Source organism: Littorina saxatilis, linkage group LG15, assembly GCF_037325665.1.
Source record: "Littorina saxatilis isolate snail1 linkage group LG15, US_GU_Lsax_2.0, whole genome shotgun sequence".
Lineage (NCBI taxonomy): Eukaryota > Metazoa > Mollusca > Gastropoda > Littorinimorpha > Littorinidae > Littorina > Littorina saxatilis.
In genome coordinates this window covers 21,134,816-21,147,424 of record NC_090259.1, presented here as the reverse complement: position 1 = coordinate 21,147,424, position 12,609 = coordinate 21,134,816, and the positions used below count along the sequence as shown (strand labels likewise).

At 41.0% G+C, this 12,609-nt stretch overlaps 1 long non-coding RNA gene across 1 annotated transcript; it reads right to left on the bottom strand.

Annotated features, from left to right (window-relative positions):
- Window positions 1–1,794: 1,794 nt before the first annotated feature.
- LOC138948801 (uncharacterized) lies at window positions 1,795–7,545 on the bottom strand. Its single transcript, XR_011450083.1, has 3 exons — window positions 7,325–7,545; window positions 6,049–6,385; window positions 1,795–4,747 (listed from the first exon to the last, which is right to left on the bottom strand). It is a non-coding gene; the product is annotated as an uncharacterized lncRNA (long non-coding RNA).
- Window positions 7,546–12,609: the final 5,064 nt, after the last annotated feature.

Sequence of the window (12,609 nt, the reverse complement as noted above, 5' to 3'; positions counted from 1 at the left end):
ATGAAAACAGGGGAGATAATTTCATCTTCCTGATGCACCGATTTTTCAATAACTCCCAAGGATAACAGTTTTTCAATTTCCGAATCCATTTTTGTCCATAGATTTCCTTGTACTTGATTTTTCAAGTAAGAAAGATTTTCAGAATTTAAGTCAGAAACTCATCTATTGGAATATCAGCACCGCACACCATGTCAAGAATAAATGGGTCTGATGTTATTTCTTCCCATTTTTGAACAAACTTTTTTAGTCTACTGCTTCAAAAGGGCGGTTAGGTATTGTATCTTTACTTACAGATTTTGGCAGAGAAGGTAGTGGAGCTACTGCTGGCCTTGTTGCCACTCGGTTCTTCCGCTGCCGCGGTAGTTCATTCTGCCCCGTGCACGGTAAGGTCCTCTCCCTCTCATTCTGCCTCTTGGTGTCCAGGTTCTTCCTGCACCTCTTGGCCTCCAATTCCAATCGTTTTTTGCAAAGGGGTTGTTTTGTGGAAAAAACTTTTGACCTTTTACTCCACTTGACTGACTGAGACCCAGGCCCATTCTAGCTGTTGTATCAATGTTTGCACATGCAGCTTTCAGGTCATTGCCAAACAACATATCTGTGATTGGAACTTCAGCTGAACCAAGTTTTTTGTACTTTTTGTTCAGTTGAGCATTTGAAATTTTCCCCCTTCTGTCAATTGACAAATCATGGTTTGTTTTCTGTACAAGTGCAATAGAATCTGCTACACCTTTCATGAGTCCCCGAATTTCGGGTGATTCACTTTTCAGTATGGTTTTCCATATGTTTGTGAGTGCATAGGTCGCTGTACACAGCGCTTTCTGATACTGCTGTAGTTTCAAATCTGCACCTCTTGTTGCACGGTCAAGTATTGACCATATCTCCGGATTGACCTTTGGAACAACAACCTTCAAGTTTTTAGGTCTGGCATACTTGTTCATTTTTTCTTTCATTTTTTCTTCTGAAATTTGACCTTTTGCCATGGTCTCATCAACCAGCTTCGCGATACCTTCCGGTATTTCTGGTGCAAGCTTTTCAGCATTGTCGAACTCTTGTTCTATTTCTGCCATTTCAGTGTCAGAATTACTAGTGCCACAAGTTTGACCACAAGTTTCACCTTCGTTCACTCTGATCATCGATTCTATTTGATCATCATAATCTTCGAACGAATCAGATTCATCTCCAGATTCTTGTGACTCTGCTTTTTGCTTTTGTCTTTGTGTCAACTTCGAACCATGATCATCAGGCGATTCGCCTTCGGTCTGGCCTTGGCCCTGACCTAGCAGCGCTAGGATACGTTCGTTTTGTTTTTTCATGTTATTCCAATCGCTGATTGGAATGGTCACTGCCTCTAACCGAGGTTTTTTCTTATTCTTTTTCTTCCCTTCTTTTTCGTTTGACACATGTTTGTCCTTTTGACTTGAACAAGGCAAGTCTAACAATTGATCCACTTCATCCGCGTGGATTTGGATTTCAGGCACTGATTCAGTGCTGTCCATTGTTCGAACAAATTCTAAGCATTTGCGACAACAAATAAGGAAAATACACTTACCGCAGGTTAAAACAAATGGTTAACCGAAGGAATAAATCAGTCAAGTTAGGAAAAAAGGATCCTAAAAGGAAGGATTAACCTGATAAAGTAAGACCGAATTTTGGAGAAGCTGCTATGGCGGCCGGAAGTCGTACGGGAATGGCGTGTTTCCGGCGGTGTGCGCATCTCACAAATCACGTAGTTTCGGTAAACTACGAGAAGTGGAATTACAGAGTTAATTATGAATAAGCAACAACAAAAACGTGTTCAATGTGCAATGGCACGCGCGTACAGAACAAAATGCCATACATTTATTGGGAGAGATAAAAAAAAAGGGCACAGAGGTGGATTGGCCATGACTTGTGCAGTGACAACAGTAACATATTAAATTTAGAAGTAATTGCGACAAATTTACCCCAAAAAAGCGCTAGCACACACAGAACAAAATGTGATAAAACATCAAACCTAAGAAAAACAGCGTTCAATGTGCAATGAACTGCAAACCATTTACACAGCAGCAAACATGTGACGCTTTCTGAAATTTCGGTCAATGTAGCGATATTTTCTTTTTACCAGGCTCGGCGCTTGAATACACTTTCTTTCTTTTCTTGCGTAGCTGCTCACCATTAGTAATGCAAGAATCTACAGCTTGGTGAAGGCAGACAGTTACGAAGGAAAGGCTAAATGCGGCAAAACTAAAAAAAGTGGCTATATTAACCGAAATCTCAGAAAATATGACACATGGGAGTGAAACAAACACATAAACACAGCATTAAATGAGCAAATCGTGTGCACAGTAAAAAAAAAAGTTTTACACATATAAAAATTTACATGGTTGCCCATATGGTCTTTGTTGATGTTCTTTGTCTCGTGACGTTATCAATATGTCCACAAAATTCAAAACAGGGATCAGATTTTACCCGCAACTACTGACTCGAGCAAATAGTGTGCACAGTACAAAAAAAAGTTTTACACATCAGCAAATAGGAATGAAAATGTAACCCAGTGGTAAATTTACAGTGGGTTCTGTGAACAATAACAAATCATGTAATTGGGAAAGAATAAAACAGCGTTAAATTGTGCCCTTTTTTGAGATTTCAGTCAATGTGGACAGTCTGAGAATTCAATCAATGTGACAAAATCATTTTGTCACGCTTCAACCAAGATGATGAATGCTAGTTAAAATGTGTAAAAGAATATATAACACCAATCATATAATTGGGAAAGAAATCTCGTCGCAGTACCCTACAGCTCGAGTCACCCACAATGAAACGTTTGCACGATTGACTGGACTTAAACAAATTAGCGGCTACATTGACATAAGTGAGGGACATAAATGTGCAAAAAAATGTGCCCAGAGAACAATAGTTGTACACATCACCATATATGTCTTAAGACGGGGAAAAAAACAGCACTAAATGGAACAAAATTTGTACACTTCAGCAAACATGCGAGTGAAAAATAAGATGTTAACCCTTACACCGGTGCAATTCTGTAACACATGTTACATAGCCACTGGTGAATTAACAGAGAGAAAAATAACAAAAAACAGTCATATAGGTTTTCGCATCAATGGGAGGTAATCGGAACTGACCAAACAGACTGAGCCAATAGCGCGACATATGTCGTGACAACCAGGTGACAGTATACGTAAAGTAGCGCGACATATGTCGCGACAACCAGCCAATGTGAAATTGGTTCTGCGTTCTGCGAACAACAAAATGTTTACACATGCATTGTGCACAGAGAACAAAAGTTTTCAGATCACCATGCATATATGGCATTATGATGGTTAGGCCTGAAGAAATACATTTGCTTTTGTTTAATATTTCTCTAAAATGTGAAATTGGTTCTGCGTTCTGCGAACAACAAAATGTTTACACATGCATTGTGCACAGAGAACAGAAGTTTACAGATCACCATGCATATATGGCATTATGATGGTTAGCAGGGGCGGATCTGGGTTTTGAAAGGGGGGGGTGCAAAGTTCTTTTTTTGTTTGTTTGTATCTTATCAGCGAAGGCGCGAAGCGCCGAACCGATGGCGCGAAGCGCCGAGCATGCTAGGGGGGTCCGGGGGCATGCCCCCCCGGAATTTGTTTTAAAAAGGAAGCAAAATTGTGCAATCTGGTGCAATCTGAGCGTGTAAAGTGCTATTTTCAGGTGATACATTTTTCTTCTTTTTGTTTTTGTTGTCCCACTTGGGGGGGTGAAATTGCACCCATTGCACCCCCCCCCCCCCCCCAGATCCGCCCCTGGTTAGGCCTGAAGAAATACATTTGCTTTTGTTTAATATTTCTCTTGGGCTGCAAGCCAGCACAAAATAATTAAAACATTTCATTTGCCAAATCAGCGCCACCAAAACTGATAAATAGGACTAAGCATGGAGTATTCATGGCAGGGGCTCTTTTTTGTTTGTCATGCTGTGTGCCACACGCGTTGCAGTTGTCACCGTGTGTAGAGTTTAAGATGATGTGATTCCTATTCTTATAAAGACAAAGTCGATCTCCGTTACACCCCCGCAACAATTTACATGGTTGCCCATATGGTCTTTGTTGATGTTCTTTGTCTCGTGACTTTATCGATTTGTCGCAAAATGATTCCACCAAATTCAAAACAGGGATCAGATTTTACCCGCAACTACTGACTCTGAAAAGGTTGTGAAAAAATGGGTTGAATGTGAATGTTTATTCCTGAGACAATGCTTGGAGAGCTTCTCCCGATGTGACTGCGTCATCTGAAGTGGACTGGGTTGCGTTTTGTGTTGCATCAAACATGTCTGTGGATTGTGTTGAATTTTGTGTTGCGTCAATCATGTCGTCATCCATGATTTGACTGAGCGTTAGGACGTCGACAATAGGTGGTTTGATGTGTTTGTAGGAGTGCTTGTTGCTGCAGGGTTGTTTGGTGCAGCGGTGGGTGAACGTAGTGCAGATGAAGATTAGCTGGCTATTGCCGCAGGGTTGTTTGGTGCAGCGGTGGGTGTAGATGAACGTAGTGAAGATGAGGTGGCCGACTGGAGGCGTTGATTTTCACGCCTAAGATTGGTTAGTTGTGTGGAGTCTTTGCTCGCTTTGGTTTTTGCATCTGACAATTGGTTGATGATGGTCTGGAAAGATTGCTTTTGTTTTTGTCGAAGTCGGGGTACTGCTTCACAGGTCAAGTTGTGGTCAGCGTCTTGAAGTGAGGTCGCAGTGAGTTGGTCGTTGGGACGCCATATCTGAAGAAAATTACAAAAAATTATACCTTATACACAGGAGTATGGAACACTGAAAAAAGATTTGTTTTGGCAGGAATGACGTTTGCATGATTACGTCTACATGAACAAAATTTTCTCTTTATACGTTTGCTCATTGGTGTAAAAATCCAGCCCCCCCCCCCCCCCCCCCCCCCAAAGCATTAAAGGTAAAAGCCATCGTAAAGATACGAAATGGAAATCTATAACGTCTAAAATATATAAAGATTCAAACGCATATTGTAACTAATTGACAACAGAAAATATACATGGTCCAAACACACACACACACAATCGAGTGCACGCATCCATGCATATAAAGTCATGTACACACACACACACACCCAATAAAGGTACGTCCAATGGCACGTGTGTGTGCTGTTTTCAGGTAATAGCACCGCCCTCCCTCCCCCTCATGTATGATTTTTACGAAATGGAAATCTTTCCTTGAACCCCCCCCCCCCCCCCCCCCCCCCCTCATGTATTGCCTATGCCTGGGTTGGTAAACAACGAAAGAATGCAGCGTTTCTTTCTGCATCTGCATGGGTAACGCGGGTGTGACGTTTTCATCTTTCGCTTTGTAACGGTGTTGATATTTTGATTCTCGGCCTCGTTGATCTAGTATAAACTCTACACTGAACAAAAAAACACCCTTCGATTGTACTGATAAGCGACCTTGTGTACCCTACATTCATGGGGCCAAATTTGTCCAACCAATTTTTTTTATTTAACTTGAAATTTGATTCATCCTCAAATGTTTCCCTTCTTACTCAAAGGACGTAACCACTCGGTACACGTTTTCGAAAAAATCGATTTTGGGTGTGAAATCTATTAAATTTAACCAATTTTCTTCACATGCAAAAAAATGACATGCTTTTCGTCCATAAATAATTTCACTTCTTAATTTTACCAGGAAACATTTCAGTCTTGAGTATCGAGGGGGAAATATGTACACAGGCGAAAGATGAAATCGTGACACCGGCAGAATCCCAAACTTTGGCTTAGTACCGCACCCCCCCCCGTCCATAATGTATGGCAAGATTCCTTGAATCCCCCCCCCCCCACCCCCCATATGGCCTATGCCTGGGTTAGAAAACAACCAAAGAATGCAGCGTTGAAAGAGCGAAAATCCTGCAGTTCAGCCGTGGCGTGTCAAAATGGCGGGGGAAGACTGAGAAACGTGGCGAATAATGTTGCAAATTCTCTATAGTATAACCCCTGTGGTAGAATACAGCAAGGTTAGGAACACTTTAAGAAAGTTTTACAGACTGATAAATGGGATTTACCTGTAGAGCCAGTTGTAGGATCCAACAGCAGATTTGACAGTTGCCCCGATTCAAAGCTGGGGGAGGAGCGGCAACATCCGCTTTGCCTTTGGTTCTGACTAAAGACTGCGCGACCACACGCGACCGCCGACTGGAGGCGTTGATTTTCACGCCTAAGAAGATTGGTTAGTTGTGTGGAGTCTTTGCTCGCTTTGGTTTTTGCATCTGACAATTGGTTGATAATGGTCTGGAAAGATTGCTTTTGTTTTTGTCGAAGTCGGGGTACTGCTTCACAGGCCAAGTTGTGGTCAGCGTCTTGAAGTGAGGTCGCAGTGAGTTGGTCGTTGGGACGCCATATCTGAAGAAAATGAAAAAAAATTATACCTTGTAGTTGTACACAGGAGTATGCAACACTGAAAAAAGATTTGTTTTGGCAGGAATGACGTTTGCATGATTACATCTACATGAACAAAATTTTCTCTTTATACGTTTGCTCATTGGTGTAAAAAATACAGCCCCCTCCCCCCCCCCCCCCCCCAAATGATCACACACACACACAGTGATGAAAGTGCGCATCTCTTCCCAGCCTTGCAGCGCTTTGAAAGTTGGAAGCATTAAGCATTAAAGGTAAAAGCCATCGTGAAGATATGAACAAAAAGTAAGACGTCTAAAATATATAATGATTCAAACGCATAGTATAACATAAGTAAATAACAGAAAATATACATGGTTCAAACACACACACACACACACACACACAATCGAGTGCAGCATCCATGAACACACACACAGACAAACACACACACAATAAATGTACGTCCAATGGAACGTGTGCGCGTGTGTGTGGATGCTGTTTTCAGGTAATAGAACCCCCCACATGTATGGCCTATTATGCCATGGGTTAGAGAAGTAGAAAAAGCAAGATTCGATCACCCCCCCCCCCCCCCCCCCCCCCCCCACATGTAATGCGCCATGGGTCATAGATTTTTACGAAATGGAAATCTAAAACGTCCAAAATATATAATGATTCAAACGCATATTCAGACCTGGGAACCCCTGTTTTGCACTTTGACTATTCTCTGTTTCTCAAACAAACTTGGTGTATTATCAAAAAAATGAGCGTAGTCACTACTCCACACAGCGTTTGCACATCCATGATTAAAACATGCCTCATGCGCGTCAAAATGGCGGGGGGAGACTGCAAATTCTCTATCTCTATAGTATAACCCCTGTGGCAGAATACAGCAAGGTTAGGAACACTTTAAGAAAGTTTTACAGACTGATAAATGGGATTTACCTGTAGAGCCAGTTGATGCGACAGCAGATTGACAGCTGCCTCGATTCAAAGCTGGGCACTGAGAAGCAAGCGGTCCGAATGTTGCCACGCTTTAGGTCTGACTAAAGACTGCGCGACCGCACGCGACTATACAAACAAACAAAATAAAATACAGCAGGAATGACGTTTGCATGAATCCATGATTACGTCTACATGAACAACAGTGATAAAAGTGCGCATCTCTTCCCTAGCCGTGCAGCGCTTTGAAAGTTGGAAGCATTAAAATTTAAACGGGTAAAAGCCATCGTGAAGATACGAAAAAAAAGTATGACGTCTAAAATACATAATGATTCAAACGCATAGTATAACATATGTAATAAACACACAATCGAGTCCACACATCCATGCTTATTTAAAGTCATGTACACACACACACACATACATGGCATCAAGCAATACACAATTAAATGACACATATATGGAAAACGTATAATGAACATGAACATGGCAAGTAATTCACACCGTTACCTACTATAAAATTGATGATATATATATACCACTCACTTGCTATTCGCCTAAAAGCTTGCAGTGTGCTGTGACACATATAAGAAACCAGAAGAAAAAAGGACTTTACTTTGGCGAAAAGAGCATATGCTGCTTATTTTTGTACATAACTGCTATAACTGTATTTTTTCCGAACACTTACATGTAAAAAACATAGAGATATATCTTACCATTTCACTAAGACAGCCAAAATAACGGTCAAATTAAGGGGAGATCATGATGAAGGGGAGATCATGATGACGTACATGTCTATGGTTGCACAGGGGGAAAATATTTAGTCGCTGGAACCTATAAGGTTATACGGCGACTTATCAGATGATATTGTTTCGAACTTATCTTTTAAAAATTAAGTAAACAAATCTATAGAATATTTTGGAGTTCCATTAACAGATAAACAGATCTATCTATCTTCTTATTATTTTAGGTTCGTCTGGGGTAGAGAAATAAAACACACAGCTAGGTTCGTCTGAGGTGCGGTCGCGTAGTGTTTAGTCAAACCGTTCGCTTTCGGCCAATGGGATAGCTGGGATATTCTGTCTGCTACGACATTTCACGTTAAAAAGGCCTCAAAAAGCCATTTCGCTTTCGAAGTCGTCAATCTAACCCAGCCTATCGTCTTCATCGCGATCCGTTCCTACGGAAAAACCGAGGGACAGGGTCCAAACCGGCGGGGTTTGGTAGGAGATACGTCCACACGGCGAAAAAGGCCACGCGTATTATAATATAGATGTATGTGTGATGGGTTCTTTATTTTCAACTTTGCCATACAATTTGAGGTACACCATCGCCTGGGTTCATGGCCTTGAAAAACAAACAGGAATGCTACAGGCCAAAAATGGTTTTACCTGAAAGAAGCGCGCAGTGCCAGTGGCGAAGCCACAAGCCTGAGCCTGCAAAGCAGGCGAGCCAACTAGGGGAGTCCGGGGGCATGCCCCCCCGGATTTTTTTAACAAAAACCGGTCAAAATCTGTGCAATCTGGTGCATTCTAGTCATCATTTTCAGGGCTGTAATAGTGTTGTGATCTTGTTAAAAATCCCATTTTAACCTCCCCCCCACCACCATTCAACACACCTCCAAACTGGTGAAAACAACACTACTGTGCGCTGGCTTCATACGGGGGCCCGGGTAGCTCAGGTGGTAGAGCACTGGACTTGTGATCGAAAGGTCGCTGGTTCGAATCCGGGCTGGGACGGACACGGGTCAACTTTATGTGCAGACCCAGAGACGGTATCCATCTCCCACCCCCGTGTCACCACAATGGCACGTTAAAGATCTTGGTCATTCTACCATAAGTGCAGATGGCTGATACCACCTAAACACGCAAACAACAAAAAGCCGTGTGGGCGTAAAACTCGAATCGTATCTAAACCAATTCATGTCCAATATATTCAATTAAGACCTGACGGACAATAAGCCCCTTAAAATTTACTTTTTTTTTTTTACTGGCTTCATTGAGACCGGTCGCGTTGCGCGATATTCACACGGATCGTTTTTGCGGAAATTTTTCAACTTCACCGGAATAAATTTGACTTTACCGGATTTTGAAAACGGCTTTATCGGATTTCCGGCAATTACCGGAAAAGTAGCTTGCCTGACAAAATCCCCAACGAACATGACTTTGATCGTCTTTGACATGAGGATCAAGTGACCCAAACTGGCACGTCTCCCCGCCATTGTTTCTGAATTTAACCCATTGTTGATATTAAAGTTTACAGGCGCTAAAATAAATCCAAGCTTAATGCAAAGAAGCGACAATTAGAATCTATGCCAAGCGTGTCCACGTTGCTGAGATGAAAAACACATTTCTAGTTTCGGTTTTGGCTACACGCAGACTCGATCTCGAGCCAGTCGAGGTCACACTGAGCGAGTGACGGCCGGACGTGGCAATGTCGACAATGTCAATGATCTCACTCAAACTCAAAGATCTTGAACAAATTTCAAGATCTTTGCCTACATTCAGAACAGTCATAGAGCAACATAGATCAACATACCTTGATATTTCGTCTTCGGAAAGACCGACCCGTAGCCTGACCTTTCCACCAAGGAAGGCATTCTCGCCGCCTGCTTTGGTCTGGCTTGAATCCACAAAATATATTAGAAGTTCGATGACAGCACCGCGGCACGCCATTTTTGATCTTCGAATTCGAATTTGACTTAATGCACTCAAAACTTTTGCACGAAGCCCTTCCATTGGATGAAGTTTGGCAGATTTTGCAATTTGCCTTCTGATTGGATCTCTTTTTTTGTGTGTGATTGATTCTCTTAACTGTCAAAATCATATTTCTGAATGTGTTGTTGCTTCCCTTCAATCGGGATTGGCTCCTTGACGAATAGAGGATCATAGAGTGATACAGCTGTGAAAAATGTACGTTGAAAATAAAATGCTTTGCAATAATGCCCATCACGATCACAAAAACAAATGACGATCACGATCACGAGACTTGATTTTTTTGTCATCACGGATCACGGGCAAAGTCCCATCACGATCACAGAAATGGAAATTTCGGCAATCACGATCACAGAAAGGTCAAAAAACGCCAATCACGATCACGATTTTAAACCCTTTGGGGCCCTCAAATATCTGTTCTCAATCCATATTTTTAAAACTTGTTGCCAAAATTTTGATTTAACTCTGGTCAGACCAATAAACTGTTTCGGTTTGGCAGTTGATTTAAAGCAACACAGCTGGCTTCCAAGAACCTCAAAATAATGTCTTGGAATCAATTGCCAATTTGCAAAATCTGTTTGTTGTAACCTGGCTGCCCAACATAACAAAAAGGATGTCTGCATATCATGCATATTTATCATGTTAATACCGCCTATTTCTATTTTATTACATACAACTGTTCGTTTCACCTTTTCAAAAGCTTTACTATTTGAGTACTTCCGTTTCCACAAAAATTTAAAAAGGATAGTTATACAAACTGGGATATCAAAAAAGTTTTAATTATACACAATTTACCACTAATGCTTAAATTCCGTTTTGACCACATTCCAACAATTCTTTCAATTCTATCAAACCGTACTGACCAATTCTCTTCAATGTCAGAAGCACCGATATCGTTTCTAAATATTATACCCAAAATTTTTAACTGTTTTTTCCATCTTATATTACAGTATTGCTCAAGACTGTTCTTCATGGATCCTAGCCACATTGCCTTAGGCACAGTTAATAATTGTCTACCTATAGCTCTTTCTCACTAGCGAGGCCGGAGGTGTGCACGAGTTTCGTCCCTTTGGTTCGGTAAGTTCCGGTTAAGATAGAGGCGGCAGTCGAGCGCATGAACGTGAAAGAATTGAAAGATTTTCTTCGGAAACATGGCCAACTTGTCAGTGGAAAAAAAGAAGAATTAGGCACGTTTCAGCTGCGAAAAGATGGCAAGGATGCTATCGATAATGCTGTGGAAACAAATGATTCAAGTTAGCATTTGACAGACAAATTCGACTGTCAGTGTCACGAACTTGTAGCCTGTGTATCAAGAAAGAAGAAGAAGAAGAAGATGTGTTAAATGTTATCAATAATTATTGAGCACACGCGGAATTTGTGCGTGAATCAGTGAGTCCTTTTGATGCTTGGTAGTCATGCATTTATTGTTGTTAACTGGATGTGCGTGTTGTCTAAGGCTAATGTCAGACGGAGCTCGCAAAACACGAAACAAAAGCCGAACAAAAGCAAAACAACACACAAAAGCACCATGTTTTGCTTTTGTTCGGCTTTTGTTTCGTGTTTTGCGAGCTCCATCTGACATTAGCCTAAGAGCAGTTTCACATTACCAGTTCATGGCTCTTTAATGTTACTTCAGTTGTTTTACTTTACATTGTTTACCAACTTTGTTAAACTGCTATTGTTTGTATATGTTTTAGATAAATAAAACCCAAACTGTATCAACTGCGTCTGTTGAAGTGTGTGTGATTATCTGTAAAACAAGTCATTCATCAAGCTTCACTGAGATTCATCATGCCTTTATTCTTTGAATACATATATAATTATATAATACACTGCATTGTCGTTCCTCGGCAAATATTTCAGCCAACTGTGATTAAAAAACAAAATGTAATCACACACAGGTAATAAATATTTTTCCCTTAAAAACATAAAAAGCATAGATACACACCACACAAACCCTATTTATAATTTCATGTACATAATCCCACGTTACAAAATAGTGCACTCCTTACAACACACGCTCACACCTGGTTGGTTTGCGTTCAACTTCTCAGACATATTTTAACTGGATACAAAAATTTGGAGTACAAACCAGCATCAGTTTTCATGCATACTAGTTTTATAATTTCTGTCTTCCATGCATTGGGAATGTAAGCATCAATGAGTGACATACACAGAGTCAATGACTGAGATTTATAGTGACACTAGAGACTACAGTCATACTGAGACACGGCAGTCCTTCTTACAGCTCATGTGCCTGTTACTGTTTCACACAGACAAGAGCAAAATGCACTAATGATTGAAGGAAGTATGTTGTACAACAACATTCTTTTACACTTTTATGTACATGAACAAATAATACCCATCTGATTAACTAGACGAGAAAGTCACTCTGTCAAGTTGCACAAAATCTTGTCATTTTCTAAAAGAAAGAGTAACACGTAGGCGCTGCTCCCAAGCTCTTTTCAGTTGCTTGTTTGTTGGAAGTTTATGTAGCCTGACAACTCTTCCTTCAATAATTTTTCCACGATAGTTATGGCAAATGACACAGTACTGCTTTCCACCACCACACAC